Raw genomic sequence first — 20833 nt, 5'->3', positions numbered from 1 at the left:
TTTAGGATGGACTGGTTGGACCTCTTTGGAGTCCAAGGGACTCTCACGAGTCTTCTCCAACACCACAGTTCAAAAGCCTCAATTCTTCAGTGCTCAGCTTTCTTTATAGTCCAATTCTTACATCCATACATGACTACTGGAAAAACCATAGCCTTGACTAGATGGACCTTTGTTGGCAAAGTAATGTCTCTGCTTTTGAATATGCTATCTAGGTTGGTCATAACTTTCCTTCCAAGGAGTAAGCATCTTTTAATTTCATGGCTGCAGTCACTATCTGCAGTGATTTTGGAGCCCAGAAAAATAAAGCAGCAGTGAAGAGATACCCCAAATCCCAGAGTTCACTCAGACTCACGTCCATCAGGTCAGTAATGCCATCCAGCCATCTCATCCTCTGTCGTCCCCTTCTCCTCCTGCCCCCAATCCCTCCCAGCATCAGAGTCTTTTCCAATGAGTCAACTCTTCGCATGAGGTGGCCAAAGTACTAGAGTTTCAGCTTTAGCATCATTCCCTCCAAAGAAATCCCAGGGCTGATCTCCTTCAGAATGGACTGGTTGGATCTCCTTGCAGTCCAAGGGACTCTCAAGAGTCTTCTCCAACACCACAGTTCAAAAGCATCAATTCTTCAGTGCTCAGCCTTCTTCACAGTCCAACTCTCACATCCATACATGACCACAGGAAAAACCATAGCCTTGACTAGACGGACCTTTCTTGGCAAAGTAATGTCTCTTCTTTTGAATATGCTATCTAGGTTGGTCATAACGTTCCTTCCAAGGAGTAAGCGTCTTTTAATTTCATGGCTGCAGTCACCATCTGTAGTGATTTTGGAGCCCAGAAAAATAAAGTCTGCTACTGTTTCCACTCTTTCCCTATCTATTTCCCATGAAGTGATGGGACTGGATCAATGATCTTAGTTTTCTGAATGTTGAGTTTTAAGCCAATTTTTTCACTGTCCTCTTTCACTTTCATCAAGAGGCTCTTTAGTTCTTCTTCAATCTTTGCCATAAGGGTGGTGTCATCTGCATATCTGAGCTTATTGATATTTCTCCTGGCAGTCTAGATTCCAGTTGTGCTTCATCCAGCTCAGGGTTTCTCATGATTTACTCTGCATATAAGTTAAAAAAGTAAGGTGACGATATACAGCCTTGACGTACTCCTTTTCCTATTTGGAACCAGTCTGTTGTTCCATGTCCAGTTCTAACTGTTGCTTCCTGATCTGCTTACAGATTTCTCAAGAGGCAGATCAGGTGGTCTGGTATTCCCATCTCTTGAAGAATTTTCCATAGTTTCTTGTGATCCACACAGTCAAAGGCTTTGGCATAGTCAATAAAGCAGACATAGACGTTTTTCTGGAACTCTCTTACTTTTTCGATAATCCAGCGGATGTTGACAATTTGATCTCTGGTTCCTCTGCCTTTTCTAAAACCAGCTTGAACATCTGGTAGTTCATGGTTCACGTATTACTGAAGCTTGGCTTGAAGAATTTTGAGCATTACTTTACTAGTGTGTGAGATGAGTGCAATTGTGCAGTAGTTTTAGCATTCTTTGGCATTGCCTTTCTTTGGGATTGAAATGAAAACTGATCTTTTCCAGTCCTGTGGCCATTGCTGAATTTTCCAAATTTGCTGGCTTATTGAGTGCAGCACTTTCACAGTGTCATCTTTTAGGATTTGAAATAGCTCAACTGGAATTCCGTCACCTCCACTAGCTTTGTTCACAGTGATGCTTTCTAAGGCCCACTTGACTTCACATTCCAGGATGTCTGGCTCTAGGTGAGTGATCACACCATCGTGATTATCTGGGTCATGATGATCTTTTATGTACAGTTCTTCTGTATATTCTTACCACCTCTTCTTAATATCTTCTGCTTCTGTTAGGTCCATACCATTTCTGTCTTTTATTAAGCATATCTTTGTGTAAAAATTTCTGTTGGTATCTCTAGTTTTCTTGAAGAGATCTCTAGTCTTTCCCATTCTGTTGTTTTTCTCTATTTCTTTGCACTGATCACTGAGGAAGGCTTTCTTATCTCTCTTTGCTATTCTTTGGAACTCTGCATTCAGATGGGTATATCTTTCATTTTCTCCTTTTTTTTTTTTTTTTGCTTCTCTTCTTTTCATAGCTATGTGTAAGGTCTCCTCAGACAGCCACTTTGTTTTTTTGCATTTCTTTTTCTTGGGGATGGTCTGGATCCCTGTCTCCTGTACAATGTCACAAACCTCCATCCATAGTTCATCAGGGACTCTGTCTATCAGATCTAGTTCCTTCAATCTGTTTGTCACTTCCACTGTATAATCATAAGGGATTTGAATTAGGTCATACCTGAATGGTCCAATGGTTTTCTCTACTTTCTTGAATTTAAGCCTGAATTTGGCAATAAGGCGTTCATAATCTGAGCCACAGTCAGGTCCCAGTCTTGTTTTTGCTGACTGTATAGAGGTTCTCCATCTTTGGTTGCAAAGAATATAATCAACTCGATTTTGGTGTTGGCCATCTGGTGACGTCCATGTGTAGAGTCTTCTCTTGTGTGGTTTTAAGTGGGTGTTGGTATGACTAGTGCATTCTCATGGCAAAACTCTATTAGCCTTTGCCCTGCTTCAGTCTGTACTCCAAGGCCAAATTTGCCTGTTACTCCAGGTGTTTCTTGCCATTGGTTCCCTTGGAATTTCACTCTTGCTCTCCCCACTTTGTGGAAATAACTAAGCATACATTTATAGTCAACAATAATGCACTTTTCACTATCCTAGTGTTTGCAGCAGTTCTCAGTGTTCACTGTTATGCTAGGTTTTTATGTCTTATTCATATCATAGGTGCAAACTCAGGGACCAAAAAATGTTCCAGGAGTATAGTAAAAATGGTTTCAATGCAGTTATTTTCATATGACTTCAAATACAACATTGCAGAAGGTATTGGTGTCATGCCTGGTAAAATTAAAGATGCATGTAATCTGTGCTTGTGCTCAGTCGCTCAGTCATGTGTGACTCTTTTGTGGCCCTCTGGACTATGGGCCTTCAGGCTCCTTTGTTCATGATATTTCCCAGGCAAGAATACTGGAGTGGGTTGCCTTTTTCTTCTCTAGAGCATGTAACCTAGTATGTACTAATTTCATTCCTAAGTTTCTACCCTACAAAAATGTTGCACATATGTAAACAGATATCTGCATAAAAATGTCCAGAGTAGCCCTGTATTAAGAGGTTAAATATTTATCAACAATAAAATAAATATATAAATTATAGCATATATGCAAATGAAATGGTATACTGTAGGAAAAATTAAACTATTACTATTACAATCAGCATTTTTGAAATTTTTATATCAGAGCATAAGTGATTAACAACAATGTGTTAATTTCAATTATTTTCACATTTATATTATTACAGAATATTGAGCAGAATTTCCTATGCTATACAATAGGTCCTTGCTGGTTATCTATTTTAAATAGAGTAACGTATACATCAACCCAAACTCCAATCAGTCCCTTCCCTCTCCCTTTCCCCAGTAACCATAAGTTTGTTCTCTAAGGCTGTGAATCTGTTTCTATTTTCTAAATACTTTCATTTGTATCATTCTTTATATTTTTAAAATCATTTTTTGGTTCCATATAGAAGCAATATCTTATGCTATTTGTCTTTCTCTGTTTGAGTTGCTTCACTTAGTATGATAATCTCCAGTTCCTTCTATGGTGTTGCAAATGAAATTATTTCATTCTTTTCAATGATTGAGTAATATTCCATTGTATATGTGTGCCATTTCTTCTGTATCCATTCCTCTGTTGGTGGATATTTATGTGGCTTCCATGTCTTGGCTACTGTAAACTGTGCTGCAGTGAACATTGGGGTGCTTGTATCCTTTCAAACCATGTTTTTCTCCAGGTATATGTCCAGGTGTGGGGTTGTCAGATCAAATTGTAGCTCTATTTTTAGCTTTTCAAAGAATTTTCATACTCTTTATAGTGGCTATACCAATTTATATTCCCACAACACTGCAGGAGAATTCTCCTTTCTCGACACCCTCTCCAGCATTTATTGTTAGTAGATTTTTGGACAATGGCTATTCTGACTTGTGTGAGGTGATAGCCCATTGTTATTTTGATTTGTATTTCTGTAATAATTAGTGATGATGTGTATCTTTTCATGTGCCTCTTGGCCATCAATCTGTCTTCTTTGGAGAAAAGTATTTAGGTCATCTGCCCATTTTTTGATTTTCTTATTTTTTTTATTTTGATAATGTGCTGCATGGTCTGTTTGCAATTTTTAGAGACAAATCCCTCGTTGGTCCCATCATTTGAAAATTTTTATTCCCATTCTGTGGGTTGTCTTTTCATTTTGCCTATGATTCCCTTTGGTATACAATAGCTTTTGAGTTTAATTAGGTCCTATTTGTTTATTTTTCTTTTTATTTGCATCAATCCAGAAGGCACGTTGGAAAAGGTATTGGTGTGATTTATGTCAAAGGGTGTTCTGCATGTTTTTTTAAAAGAGTTTTGTTGTATCTGACCTTACATTTAGGCTTTTGATTCATTTTGAGTTTACTTTTTATGGTACTAAAGAATATTCTAATTTTACATAAAGCTGTCCAATTTTCAAAGCTACATTTACTGAAGATACTATCTCTCCTCCATTGTAGTCTTGCCTCCTTTGTCGTAGATTAATTGAGCATAGGTGTGTTGGTTTATTTCTGGGTTTTCTATCCTGTTCCATTGATTTATATTTCTATTTTTGTACCAGCACCATACTGTTTTGATGAAGGTTCCCTCTATGCTCCGGTTCTGGAGAGTTTTAATCTTAAGTAGATGTTGAACTTTTGTGAAACCCTTTTCTGGATCTATTGAGATAATCATGTAGTCTTTATTCATTAATTTGGTGATGTGACATTTCACACTTTTTGGTTGCAGAAATTGAAAATACCTTAAATCCCATTTGATCATGGTGTACGATCCTTTTAATGTATTGTTGGATTCAGATTGCTAGTAATTTTTTGAGGGTTCTTACATCTAGATTCACCTGTAATATTGGCCTGTAATTTTCTTTTTTGTGATATCTTGTGTGGTTTTGGTATCAGGGTGATGATGGCCTCATAAATGAGTTTGCAATATTTTCTTCTGCAATTTTTTTTTTGGAATAGTTTCAGAAAGATGGACATTAACGCCTATCTAAATATATGATAGAATTTGCCTGTGATATACCATCAGGTCCTGAAAACTTTTGTTTATTGCAAGTTTTTTGAATCAGTTTCAATTTCATTATTTGCAATTGGTGTATTCATATTTTCTATTTCTTCCTAGTTCAGTGTTAGGAAATTGTATCTTTCTAAGAATTTGTCCATTTCTTATAAATTGTTCATTTTGTTGGCTTGTAGTACTACATATTGCTTGTAGTAGTCTCTTGTTGTCCTTTGGGTTCCTGTGGTGTCAGTTATAACTTCTCATCTTTCATTTCCAATTTTATTGATTTGTTCCCTCTCTCTTTTGTCTTTATCAGTATGGCTAAACACATCAATTTTGTTCATTTTCTCAAAGAATCAGCTTTTAGTTTCACTGATCTTCATTATCATTTTCTTCTGTTTCTGTTTCTTTCTTCTTCTCTGTTTCATTTATTTCTGCTCTGATCCTTATGACTTAATTCCTTTTACTAATTTTGAGGTTCTTTTTTTGCTGTTGTTGCTGTTCTTATTTCTTTGGTTGCTTTAGGCGCAAAAGGTTAGGTTGTTTATTTATGATTTTTCTTGTTCTCTGAAGTAAGATTGTATTGCTATAAACTTCCCTCTAAGAACTGCTTTTGCTGTGTCCCATAGGTTTTGAATCACGATACTTTCATTTTCATTTGTCTTTAGGTATTTTTTATTTACTATTTTCATTCCTTTTCATTCTTTTTTCTTTATTCTATTCTTTGGTAAAGAGTTCCATCATTCTGTCTTCCAGGTTACTTACCTATTCTGCTTCAGTTACTCTGCTACCCATTCCTCCCAGTTTATTTTTCATCTCACTTATTGTATTGCTTTTTAGTTCTTCCAGGTCTTTATTAAATATATCTTATATCTTCTTAATGTGTACCTTCATTCTTTATCTGAGATCTTTGATTATCTTCACTATCATTCTTTTTCCCTGTAGATTGCATATTTCCACGTCACTTATTTGTTCTTTTGGGGTTTTATCTCGTTCCCTCTATGGGACATATTTCTCTACTGTTTTATCTTATCTAACTTTCTGTGGTTTCAGTTTCTGTTCCACAAGCTGCAGGGTCATACTTCTTCTTGTAGACACCCCTTGGTGAAGGAGTATGTCCAAGAGGCTTGTGCAGACTTTCTGGTGAGAAGAACTACTTCCTGTCTATTGGTGGGTGGGGCTAGATATTGTCTCTCTGGTGGGCAGGCCCATGCTCAGGAAGACTTTAAGCATCCTTTCTGCTGATGAGGGGGCTGAGTTGCCGCCCTGTTGGTTGTTGGGCCTGAGATATCCCAGTAAAGGAGTCTACAGGCTTTGGTATATGGCAAGTCTTGTGAGAAAAATAGCAGCTTCCATGAGGACTCACACCAATGAATACTTGCCAGAGTTGCCACTGCCAGTGTCTTTGTCCCCATCATGAGCATCAGTTGCCCCCCAAATCCATGGATGACCCTCCAATAATAGCATGTTGATACAACCCAGTCTATAATGAGGTCATTGCTTTTTCCCCTGAGTCCTAGTGCACACTAGACATTATGTGCACCCTCCAAGAGTGAAATTTATATTTTCCCTAGTCCTGCAGATTTCCTACAATCAAACTTTGCTTGCTTTCAAAATCAGATTCTCAGCGGGCTTCTCCTGTTCCTGGACCCCCAGGACCCCTAGGCTGGAAGCCTGATGTGGGGTTTAGGATTTTCACTTTTGTGGGAAAACTTTTGTGATTAATTATTTTCCAGATTATGGGTGCTCACTTGGCATGATACAATTTGATTTTACCATGATTGCCCTTTCCCCACAATCTTGTTGTGGCTTTTTCTCTGTTTTAGGGTGTAGGGTATCTTTTTTGGTAAGTTCCAGGATTTTTTCTTTTTTGGGGGCCGGTGCGGAGGGGGGCGGGGTGGTTGATAGTTCAACAGTAAGCTGTGATTTTGGTGTTTTTGTAAAAAGTTTGAGTTCACCTTCCTTCTATTCCACCATCTTGCTGGCCAATCAGCAATTATTTTATCCTAACAGTTAGAACCAGTCATGGAACAACTGACTAGTTCCAAATTGGAAAAGGAGTTTGAAAATGTTGTCTATTGTCACTCTGCTAATTTAACTTATACACAGAATACATCGTGTGAAATACAGGGCTGGATGAATCACAAGCTGGAATCAAAATTGCTGGGAGAAATATCAACAATCTCAGATATGCAGATGATACCACTCTAATGGCAGAAAGTAAGGAGGAACTAAAGAGCCTCTTGATGAAGGTGAAAGTGGAAAGTGAAAAAGCTAGCTTGAAATTCAACATTAATAAAACTAAGATCATGGTATTCAGTCCAATCACTTCATGGTAAATAGAAGGGGCTATTCTTTTCTTGGGCTCCAAAAGCACTGCAGATGGTGACTGCAGCCATGAAATTAAAAGATACTTGGTCCTTGGGAGGAAAGCTATGACAAACCTAGACATCATATTAAAAAGCAGAGACATCACTTTGAGGACAGAGATCCATATAGTCAAAGCTATGGTTTTTCCAATAGTCACATATGGATGTGAGAGTTGGACCATAAAGAAGGCTGAGTGTTGAAGAATTGATGTTTTCAAACTGTGGTGCTAGAAAAGACCCTTGAGAGTTCCTTGGACTTTAAGGAGACCAAACCTGTCCATCTTAAAGGAAATCAACTCTGAATATTCATTGGAATGACTGAAGCTGAAGCTGAAACTCTAATACTCTGGTCACCTAATGTGAAGAGCCAACTCGTTGGGAAAGTCCCTGATGCTGGGAAAGATAGAAGTCAAAAGGAGAAGGAGGCAACAGAGGATTAGATGGTTAGATAGCATCACTGACTCAATGGACATGAATTTGAGTAAATTCTGGGTGATAGTAGAGGACAGGGGAGCCTGGAGTGCTTCAAGTCCATGGGGTTGCAAAGAGTCAGATGTGACTTAGCAACTGAATAACAACAACAGACATTTTATAACCAATTAGTTTTATCTGTTGTTGATGGTTAGTTGCTAAGTCATATCCAACTCTTTTGTGATCCCATGGCTAAAGCCCATGAGGCTCCTCTGTTTATGGGATTTCCCAGGCAGGAATACTAGAATGTGTTTGCCATTTCCTTTTCCAGCAGACCTTCCCAACCCAGAGATCAAACCTGTGTTTCCTGCATTGGCAGTTGAATTCTTTACGTGAGTTACCAGGGAAGTAGTTTTATCTATAGTCTTTTCATTAACGGTTTTACTGAGATGTAGATCATATACTATCCAGTTCATCCGTTTATTCTGTACAATTTTTTTTCTGTACTTTCAGTGTGTTATATAACCATTATTACAACCAATTTTAAATTTCTCTTAATAACCCCCACCAAAATGCTGTACCCTTTAACAATCATTCTTCCTCCCATTTTTCTTATTCCTTCAACAGTCCTAATTAACCAATTATCTATTGTCTGACTATATAGTTTTGCCTATTGGGGACATTTCAAATAGGTGGAACCATACAATATGTGGTCTTTTGTGGTTGAATTCTTTCACTTATCATATTACAAGATTATCCATGTTGTAACAAGCATCAGTTATTTATTATTTATTTATTAGTTTATTTATTTATTGTTAAATAATATTCATACCACATTTTATTTATCATTGATAACTTGAACATTTGAATTATTTACACCTTTAAACTGTTAAGAGAAATGCTACCTGAACAACTGCATACAAGTTTTGAGTTCATGTGTGTTTTAATTTCCCATATATACATAGAAGTGTAATTGATGAGTAAAATCAAAACTTTTCTTTTTCCTTTTGAGGAACCATCACACAGTTTTCCAAAATGGCTGTATGATTTTACATTTCAATCAGCAATATATGAGGGTTCCAATTTCTCCATATCCTTGATGATACTTGCTATTAACTTTTTGAAAAAGCAACGGAGATTTAGAGAGGATATTCTCAAGGATTTGAAAGCTGAGCACTCTGAGAAATGCTACCCTCAACACAGATTCCTTCTCGTCTGTCCCGACTCCAAATAACTTGTTTTTGTTGAGCCAACAGTCACTGGTAACTTTGGATGCATGGGATTAAGTAAAACCTTGAATTGTTTTATTACCCTAGATTGAGGGCGTAGCACAAATATGTTTTCAAAGTTAACATATGATTTTCAAGTAGATAATTTTCTATGTGACTTGAAAGTTGGGATGATCATTATTAAGATCCATATTTATGACCTAGAAAACTGTAAGAAATTAATCAAATCAGAGAAAAAATGGAGACAGCTATTATAACAGAATAGTCAAAGAGACAAGGCATATTTTTCAAATGGTAGAAGTTTTAAAGAGAGAAACAAAAAGTTTTGGGGAATGATCAAGATTTAAAGAAATAGTAGAAGAAAATTTTCCTGAGTTTAAGAATGTTATGCCTTGAATTTGCTCATAGAATTTCAATTTTGAGCAATGATTAAAAAAAAAGAACCAAATAAAAAACAGTAAAACATTTAGTCATACAGTATAAAATTTTTCATCTATGCCAATGCCAAAAACCTTATAACCTCATAGGCAGAAGAATATGTTATTTACAAAGGAAAAATAAATCTGATAAACATTGGGCTTCTCATTTGTAATCCTGAGACAGGAGACAGTAAAATATCAACTACCAGTGAAATGAAAAATGTAATAGATGGGTTAAAATGCTGATTTAATACAGAGAGAATTTGTGAACTAGAATTTGAAACCAAGAAAATTACTCAGGATGCAGCAAAGAGAGATAAAGACATAAAAGCTGGGTAGAGATTTTTAAAGCAATAAGCTTTTTGTATATCATTACATGATAATAAAATAATTTATCAGGAATCCTAAAAGTAAGCTTCAATTTATATAAAGCAAACAGAGCAAAGACTGATAAAACTTTAAAGAAATCATCATTAAACTGGAACCACAATGAATTTAACATATGTCTCTTAGAAACTGGAACAATTAGGAAGAAAACATAGTATTAAGAATATTAAATGATAGAATAAAGTATGATTTTATAGATACCACACTGAATAAAACTATCCTTGTCTTTATGTCTGTCTATTGTCTCTCTATCTAGCTAATCCTACATATCCATGCACACACAATACATGCATTTTATTTTTGCACTTAATTCTTAGATTATATATATATGTATCAAGCATACATGCAGCATTTACAAAAATAGAAACAGAGATATACTTCTTCAAGTCCCACCACTTATTCCAGTTCATGCAATCTCTATTTTATGCTCTCTCTGTTGCATTGAGGATTTGTATATGTGGTTGGTACATAATTGTGTTCTACTGAAACCTGTGAATTCAAAGGCTTATTTTTCATGGCAGAATTACAAACTATTTGATTACAGGTAATCTGAGGTATCCCTGAAATGAGGACTACTTCTCTTGTGTCTCTAATAATCTCATAATCTCCACCATTAACTACATCCTATAGGTATAGCGATAACCCTGGGAATCAATTTAAAAAACGCTAAGTCGATGCCCCAGTGACGTAGGATTACAACTTGCTGGTTGCTAGCCCTGTTTTAATCCTACGCATGGATACTCTCAGCTAGTCCTGCTTCTGATTCTATAGCTAAGTTTGCACTTTGAATTCTAACTGCAGCACCTGGACTCCTGTTTTAGAAGCTCAGTGGTACTGTTCTTCCATGTCTGTTACACTGTTTCTGCTTGTTACATACTGCCATGACCCCACTTACAGCATCTGTTGGTTACCCTTCTTAGTCTTGCTTGAAACAGCATATGCCTTTCCCTCTTCATCAGGATATGAACATCTTACCACGTAACCTGCTCCTCCAGTTTCCTGTAGCTCACACCTCCCAGATCCCCTCCATTATTCATTCGTCTGTCAAGTCTAGAAGATGCCATTGCTCCCTCAGTCTGGCAGGTCACCAGAATCCTAATTTTGATCCTCTTCATGTCTTCCTCAACTCTTAGGAGAGGACTAAATTTATGGTAACCCCAATTATAATACTTACTGCTGCTGCTGCTGCTAAGTCACTTCAGTCGTGTCCAACTCTGTGCGACCCCATAGACGTCAGCCCACCAGGCTCCCCTGTCCCTGGGATTCTCCATGCAAGAACACTGGAGTGGGTTGCCATTTCCTTCTCCAATGCATGAAAGTGAAAAGTGAAAGTGAAGTCGCTCAGTCGTGTCTGACTCTTCGCGACCCCATGGACTGCAGGCCACCAGGCTCCTCCACCCATGAGATTTTCCAGGCAAGAGTACTGGAGTGGGGTGCCATCGCCTTCTCTGATAATACTTGCTACTGGATAATTAATATTTTAAAACTCAACATTCCTCTTCCTTCTTTGTCTTTAAAAGACTTTAAAAAATATCTGCAAAATCAGAGATCCTCTCACTTTCTGAGGCAGTCCTGTGTTTTAGAGTCCTTTCCAAGATACACAAGTTCTAAAAATTGGAGTATGAATGCCAAAGAACACGTGATGGAAAGATGTTTATGCAAGCTAGGGTGAGAGCTTTGCAGCTCAAAATGATGTCTTCAAATCCCGCTGAAAAAAACACCACTCTAACCCTGAAGCAACAATTTTCTCTCCAACATAAAGAGTTCTGTGATTAGAACTGTCCTGATTTGCTGCAAATACCTTTTTCAAAGGATTTTGGTGTGCCTCATATTTAAGTATTATTCATGTTAGCAGAGAAATTAAATTCCTCAAATCCTATTTAAGGCTGGGAATGGGGGAGATGGAGAGCAGGGGAATTTACCCACTGATGCTAAAGTAGAAAACAGAGAGCATGACTTGCAGCTGTTCAGCTCTGTCTTAAGAAAACAAACCTCCTAACCAGCTAACACCAAACACCTTTCACTCGGTTCCCATGGCAACACCTCCATCCTCTGGTGCCCATGGTGTCTCTAATGCCTCCAACTAGTTGGGTTCATTGGCACCTGCTCTCCTTGCCTGCTTTTGTCAAAACTTATTAGAATGAGAATCTTTCCTGATAGCACCACTGGGAGAAGAAAGCAAGCACATTTAGCTCACTGGGGATCTCTTTCAACTCCTAGTCAAGCTAGCATCTTAGGCTTCCCAAGGAGGAGAGTTCTTTCCTGGGCTCACTGTGTCCTGTCCACAGACATGCTCACCCCATCTTGCATGTTAAAGCAGTGAACTGGAAATGTAGGCCCCTCTGATAAGCTGTTCTTGCCCAAGATCTTTGTCACAGTCTATGCTACCTAGGTTTCCGATGCTTTGCGAGAGAAAGACAGAGTTAGTACAAGGAGCAGGTGTTCTGATCCTTCGGGTACAATCAGCCAATGGGAGCAATCACTGGTGATGTAATGCTCCTAACTTTTCCAGCTTGGGGACTTAGGGTGGGATTTGTGGGGGTTTGGATTTTCTCTGGCCTATATTGAACTAGATTTTTCTCTCCAGCTATTTATGTCCTGTCACTTAAGTTCAGGTTTTCTCAAGAATACAAGGATGCTGCATTTAAGACAGGATTCAGAGAGAGCCAGAAAGGCAGGATAAAGCAGCAAGTGTGACAGCAAATTTCCTGTCTATAATCTGGTGGTGTGTTTTTATGTAGCTTCCTGAAAGAGTGTATCAAGAGATCCCTTCCATCTTTCAAACCGAGCTGACCCCAGACCTGAAGGAGCATAGATTCCTTCATATCATCTCATACCTACATTTCTTTAATTCAGTTAACAGTTACCTATTAAAACTCTAGCACTGAGGAGGAGCCAGGTGATCCTGAAGTTCTAAGGTGACAAGGAGATTTCATAGAAGCAGTACTTCCACCGCTAAACTTAGAAAAGTTTGGGGTCAATTAGTTTAATTATTTACCCAAAGTAGAGAATATAATAAATGTTTTGGAGAAAAAGAAGACTTCAGAATGAATTTTGTTGAGCAGAAAACTTCAGGGTCAAATAGAGGCATGTAGTACCCTTTGAGTCTAATAATTTTATTCCCCTGATAGCCTGTGATTTAAGATATGTGTTCTATATTTAGTGGTCATAGAAACAAGCTGACTTTTTATGTGTTGAAAGACTGTTTGCTTCTTTTCTCAGGTTTGTAGCTCTTATGCTCATATCCTCTTATCTTTCCATTTGTGCTTTCCAAAGTAAATTTTTATTTCCAAAAGGAAATTAGTGAATGTTGGGGAATTTACTGAAGATTTCATTAGGGAAATAAAGAAAGGGAATTAAATGGCATTTCACTGGAAAATAAAGTTAGATTTGTTATTTTGCCTGTTTCATTTCTTACTTGTACAGAAATGAGGTCAACTGTAGTCCTCTTTCCAGAAGTTTTTAGAACCAAAACCTCCATGTGATTATCCCTAATTTGTGTGAAATAACTAGGTTTTCCATGACTTCTTTCTTCAAACTTATGTAACCCTACCAACTAAATGTACTTAAGTATGTGAAAGACATTATATTTAGGATGCAGATTTTGTTTGTACTCAGTAAACAGAATTTGCCAGTAGGTAATACTTCATGGATCATAACCTTGCTGTGGCAAAGGGGCTTTCTTAACTCAGTGAGCTGTGACCCATGCTGTGCAAGGCCACCCAAGACAGTCGGGTATAGTGAAGAGTTCTGACAAAACATGGTCCACAGGAGGAGGGGACAGCAAACCACTCCAGTGTTATTGCCACAAGAACCCCATGAACAGTATAAAAAGACAAAAGATGTGACATTGAAAGATGAGGCCATCAGATCAGAAGGTGCCCAATATACTACTGGGGAATAGGAGAGGGCAATTACTAATAGCTCCTTAAAGAATGAAGGGGCTGGGCCAAGGCGGAAATGGCGCTCTTTGGTGGATGTGTTTGGTGATGAAGGTAAAATCCAATGATGAAAGAACAATATTGCATAGAAACCTGGAATGTTAGATTCATCAGTTCAGCTCAGAAGCTCAGTCATGTCTGCCTCTTTGTTACCCCATGGACTGCAGCACGCCAGGCTTTCATGTCCATCACCAACCCCCAGAGCTTGCTCAAACTCATGTCCATTAAGTCAGTAATGCCATCCAATCATCTTGTTCTCTGTCATCTCCTTCTCCTCCTGCCTTCAATCTTTCCCAGCATCAAGGTCTTTCCCAATGAGTCAGTTCTGTGTGTCAGGTGGCCAAAGTATTGGAATTTCAGCTTCAGCATCAGTCCTTCCAATGATTATTAAACTGATGTCCTTTAGGATTCACTGGTTTGATCTCCTTGCAGTCCAAGGGACTCTTGAGAGTCTTCTCGAATACCACAGTTCAAAAGCATCAATTCTTCCCCACTCAGCTTTCTTTATGGTCCAACTCTCACATCCATACATGACTACTGGAAAAACCATAGGTTTGACTAGACAGACCTTTGTTGACAAAGTAATGTCTCTGCTTTTTAATATGCTTTCTAGATTGGTCATAGCTTTTCTTCCAAGGAACACGTGTCATTTAATTTCATGGCTGCAATCATCATCTGCAGTGATTGTGGAGCCCAAGAAAATAAAGTCTGTCACTGTTTCCATTGTTTCCCATCTAGTTGCCATGAAGTGATAGGACCGGATGCCATGACCTTAGTTTTTTGAATGTTGAGTTTTAAGCCAACTTTTTCACTCTCCTCTTTCAGTTTCATTAAAAGGCTCTTCAGTTCCTCTTCACTTTTTGCCGTAAAGGTGTTGTCATCTGCGTATCTGAGGTTATTGATATTTCTTCTGACAATCTGTATTCCAGTTTGTGCTTCATACAGCCCAGCATTTTGCATGATGTACTCTGTATAGAAGTTCAATAAGCAGGGTGACAATATACACCCTTTATATACGCCTTTCCCAATTTGGAAACAGTCCATTGTTTCCATGCCCAGTTCTAACTATTGCTTGTTGACCTTCGTTCAGATTTATCAATAGGCAGGTAAGTTGGTCTGATAGTCTCATCTCTTGAAGAACTTTGTTGTGATTGACACAGTCAAAGGCTTTGGTGTAATCAATAAAGCTGAAGTACATGTTTCTTCTGGAACTCTCTTGTTTTTTCTATGATCCAACAGATATTGGCAATTTGATCTCTGTTTCCTCCTCCTTTTCTAAATCCAGATTGAACATCTGGAAGTTCACAGTTCACATACTCTTGAAGCCTGGCTTGGAGAATTCTGAGCTTACTTTACTAGCGTGTGAGATGAGTACGATTGTACAGTAGTTTCAACATTCCTTGGCATTGTGCTTCTTTGGGATTGGAATGAAAACTGAACTTTTCCAGTCCTGTGGCCACTGCTGAGTTTTCCAGTTTGCTAGTATACTAAGTGCAGTACTTAAACAGGATCATCTTTTTGATATAGCACAACTGGAATTCCATCATCTCACTAGCTTTGTTCATAGTGATGCTTCCTAAGGCCCACTTGACTTCACATTCCAGGATTCCTGGCTCTAGGTGAGTGATCACACCATCGTGGTTATCTGGTCCATGAAAATCTTTTTTGTATAGCTCTTCTGTGTATTCTTGCCATCTCTTCTTAATATTTTCTGCTTCTGTTAGGTTCTGCTTCTGTTAGGTTCATAAGTCAAGGTAAATTAGATGTGGTCAATAAAAGGTAGCAAAAGTAGACATTGACATCTAGGAATCAGTGAACTAAAATGGCTGGGAATAGGTGAATTTAATTCAGATGACCATCATATCTACTACTGTGAGCAAGAATCCCTTAGAAAATGGAGTAGCCCTCATATTCAAGGGAAGAGTCAGAAGTGCAGTACTTGTGTGCAACCTCAAAACAATAGAATGACCTTGGTTCATTTCCAAGGCAGACAATACATCATCACTGTAATCCATGTCTATGTCACAAACACAAGTGCTGAAGAAGCTGAAGTTAACTGGCTCTATGAAGACCTACAAGATCTTCTAGAACTGAAAGCAACCCCCTCCCCCCCCCACAAAACAAAAATCAGTCTTTTCATCATAGGCGATTGGAATACAAAGCTATGAACTCAAGAGATACTTGGAGTAATAAGCAAGTTTGGCCTTGGAGTACAGAATGAAGCAGGGTGATGGCTAAAAGAGTTTTGTCAAGAGAACACATTGGTCATAGCAAATCCCCTTTTCCAATAACCCAAGAGATGATTCTACACAATGGACATCACCAAGTGGTTGATGCTTGGTGATACAAAGATTGATTGTATTCTTTGTAGCTGAAATTGGAGAAGCTCTATCACCATCAGCAAAAACAAAAACTGGAGTTGACTGGCTCAGATCATGAGCTCCTTATTGCAAAATTCAGGCTTAAGTTGAAGAAAGTAGGGGAAACCACTAGGCAATTCAGGTAAGATCTAAATCAAATCCCCTATAATTATACAGTGGAGGTGACAAATAGATTCAAGTGATTAGATCTGGCAGACAAAGTGCCTGAGGATCTATGGACAGAGGTTCCTAACATTGTACAGGACGCAGTGAACAAAACCATCCCAAAGAAAAAGAAATGGAAGAAGGCAAAATGGTTGTTTGAGGAGGTTTTGCAAACAGCTGAAAAAAGAAAAGTGAAAATCAAGAGAAAAAGGGAACGACACAACAAACTGGATGCAGAATTCCAGAGAAGAGCAAGGGGAGACACGAAGGGCTTCTTAAAACAACAGTGCAAAAAGAGAGAGAAACAACAGAATGGAAAAAACTAGAGATCTCTTCAAGAAAATTGGTGATATCAAGTGAACATTTCATGCAAACATAGGAACAATAAAGGACAGGAATGAGATGGACCTAACAGAAGCAGAAGAGATTAAGAACAGGTGGCAAGAACACAGAAGTACTATATAAAAAAAGTCTTAATGACCCATACAACCACGATGGTGTGGTCACTCATTTAGGGCCAGACATCCTAGAGTGTGAAGTCAAGTGGGCCTTAGGAAGCATTACTACCAATAAAGCTAGCGAAGGTGATGGAAATCCACCTGAGCTACTTCAAATACTACAAGATGATGAAAGATGATGCTGTTATAGTGCTGAACTCCATATGTCAGCAAATTTGGAAAACTCAGCTGTGGCCACAGAACTGGAAAAGGTCAATTTTCATTCCATTCCCAAAAAAGGGCAATGCCAAGGAATGTTCAAGCTACTGGCAGTAAGATTATGCTCAAAATATAATGGGCTTGGTTTCAGCTGTTCACGAACCAAGAACTGCTGGATGTACAAGCTAGATTTCAAGTAAGCAAAAGAACCTGAGATCAAATTGCCAGGATTTGTTGGATCATAGAGAAAGCAAGGGAATTCCAGAAAAAAAAATTTTGCTTCTGCTTCACTGACTACACTAAATCCTTTGACTGTCTGGATCAGAATAAACTGTGAAAAATTCTTCAAGAGATGAGAATATCAGACTGCCTTATCTGTCTTCAGAGGAATCTGTATGCAGGTCAAGAAGCAACAGTTAGAATCAGACATGGAACAACGGACTGGTTCCAAATTGGGAAAGGATTACAAGAAAGTTATATAATGTTAACTTGCATATATAATTTACATGCAGAGTACATCATGCAAAATGCCAGGCTGAATAAATCACAAGCTGGAATCAAGATTGCTGGGAGAAATATCAGCAACCTTAGATATCCAGATGATACGACTCTATAAAAAAGAAAAGACATCACTTTGCTGACAAAATTCCATATGGTCAAAGCTATCATTTTCCAGTAGTCATGTATGAGTGTGATAATTGGATCATAAAGAAGGCTGGGTGCTGAAGAATAGATGCTTTTGAATTGTGATGCTGGAGAAGAGTCTTGAAAGTCCCTTGGACTGCAAGGAGATCAAACCAGTGAATTCTAAAGGAAATCATATCTGAATATTCATTGGAAGGACTGATGCTAAAGCTGAAACTCCAGTACTTTGCCACCTAATGTGAAGAGCTGACTTATTGGAAAAGACTCTGATGCTGCGAAAGATTAAAGACAGGAGGAGAAGGGGGTGACAGAGGATGAGATGGTTGGATGGCATCATCAACACAACTGAAATGAGTTTGAACAAACTCTGAGAGACAGTGAAGGACACAGAAGCCTGGCTTGCTGCAGTCCATAGGTTTAGGAAACGTTGAACAGGACTTAGCAAACGAACAACAAAGAAATAAGGGAATTCATGGAGGTTGTCAGACTTTACCTGGGCTTTGAAACTTAAGAACACTTATGAAAATTATTAAACTGTACACTAGTAATATATGCATTATGTGTGTGCTACATTTTATAAAATTTTAATAAATATTTAATTGAAAATTTTTATGAGGTGTACATATTACAATATACCTATTGTATTCAATAGCAGTTTCTTACTTCCCCACTTCAATTCCAGTTTTATGTTTTTTAGTTGTTTCTTCATTTATTTAAAGCTGTTTTCCTAAATGACAAATTTACACTTCTGTTTCCTGACTTTTAAAATTTTTCTCTCTAGACTTACTACTCTATGAAAAAAGATTTAATGTGTATATTACCACCATCACACACATTCACACAATTTCATTTCTTTTGTATCATATTCTCTCCTTTGAATATATGATTGTTTTTTCATCTTATTTTTTTCTGAGTATCATTAATCTGAACTCTATGTCAGAGATGTAAAACATACTTAACTTCTGTCTCATTAAGATGAACTTGTTTTACAAAATAGCACTGACATATTTTCCTTGGAGACTTCCCTCTGGAATTTTGTGTTTGATAGCTACTATCTGAAATCTTTGTTTGCTGGTGCAACTTCACAGTTATTTTCATGAGATCTCTGTCACTGTTACTCGAGGGAATTTTTCTTCATATTTCTTTTTGATGCCAAGATCCCAAGTATTCCTTTCTTTTATGACTGATTTTGAGGAAATATTGTCCTGTGTTTTCATACATATTTTAGAAGCATCTTGTAAATTTCTGCAAAAATCTTAATGAGATTTTGATTAGGATTGCATTAAATAGGTTAGTCAGGAAGAAACTGACATCTTGAACACATTAGGTTTTCTAAGGTGCACATTCAGTTTCTTCAGTTCTGTCTGACTCTTTGTGACCTTGTAGACTGTAGCCTGCTGGGCTCCTCTGTCCATGGGGTTCTCCAGGCAAAAATACTGAGGTGTGTTGCCATGCCCTCCTTTAGGGGCTCTTCCCAACCCAGAGATCAAACCCACATCTCCTGCATTGCAGACAGATTCTTTACCCACTGAGACACCTGGAAAGCTCCATAAATATGGTATACGTCAATAACTTTTTAGGTCTTAGATTTTTTTCACCAGTGGCTTATGGTTCCAGCACACAGCTCTTTCATATATTTCATAATATTTATACATGGTTTTCTATAACTCATGATTTTGGAGCTATAATAAATTATATTATTCCATTCATTTTAATCTTTAATTGGTCACTGCTACTGTATAGAACTTAAATAGACTCTTGCATATTTACTTTGTATCCTATGCCCTTACTAAAATCACTTTTCAGTTCTATCAGCTTTTAGTCATCTTCTGTGATTTTTAAGTCTCAAAATGAATATGTTTTATTTTGTTCTTTCCAAACTGTATAACTGTTGTTTCTTTTCTGCCCTATAACACTGGCTAGAGTCTCAAGTAGGATGTTGAATAACAGTGATAACAATTTGTTGTTCAGTCACTTAGTCATGTCTGACTTTTTGTGACCCCATGGACTGCAGCACCCCAGGCTTCCCTGTCCTTCTCCCAGAGCTTGAACCAGTGATGCCATTCAACCATCCCATCCCCTGATATCCCCTTCTCCTCCTGCCTTCACTCTTTCCCAGCATCAGAGTCTTTTCTAACAATAATAACAGTGTGATAATAATAAGATAATATTATAAGATGAGTGATAATAATGAGTGTGATTTCAGTAAGAGTTTATATTTTGTCTTCTGATTATGCTTGACAAGAGTTCAGTCTTTCACCTTTAAGTATGGTGTTAGGTACTGGATTTATTTATTTTTAGATGTTATTTATTATATTATCTTTCAGTTTGGGGAAATTGTTTAAAATTGTTTCTTTAGTATAATTTTGCTTTCCATTTTTCTATTTTCTGATTCTAAAACTCAAAATAATTAAATAGTGAATCCTCAGATTGATCTCCTTTTCACGTTTGTTTCTTATCTATCTCTTTTAAGAATAGCTTTATTGTAATGTAATTTAAAAACTGTATAATTCACCTGTTTGAAGTTCAATGATGTTGAGTAAATTTACAGAGTTTTCCAGCAATGATAACAATTTAGTTTTAGAACATTTCTACCACTCTCAAATAATCTTCATATGCCACTCCCATCAATCTCAATCCTCAAATCTAGACTCAGGCAACAAATAATCTTTTTCTTCATTGAACTTCCTCTGTATCTTTGTCAAAAATCAGTTGACCATACATTCATGTACTCTTAACTCTTCCATTTATCTTTATGTTTATTCCTATGTCAGTTTGTTTTATAGTTAATTTTAAAATCGAGAAAGTTCTCCTAATTCTTTCTTTTATTTCAAGGATTTTTTTTTTGTTTTTTTTTTTTTTTGCATTTTATAGATTTTAGCATCAGTATGAACTTGTCAATTTCTCCAAAAATATCTGCTCAAATTTTGTTATGGATTGTGTTGAACCTATAAATCTGTAGCTATTTATGTAGTTATTCCCTTATGGTAATGCATCATTTCTTTCTGGTTATTTTCAGTATAATTTCTGCTATTTTTAGTTATCAGAAATTTGACCTTATGTTTGGCATGGATTTGTTTTTTGTGTAAACTC

This window comes from Bos mutus, chromosome 24, assembly GCF_027580195.1.
Source record: "Bos mutus isolate GX-2022 chromosome 24, NWIPB_WYAK_1.1, whole genome shotgun sequence".
Lineage (NCBI taxonomy): Eukaryota > Metazoa > Chordata > Mammalia > Artiodactyla > Bovidae > Bos > Bos mutus.
This window is presented reverse-complemented; position numbering follows the sequence as displayed.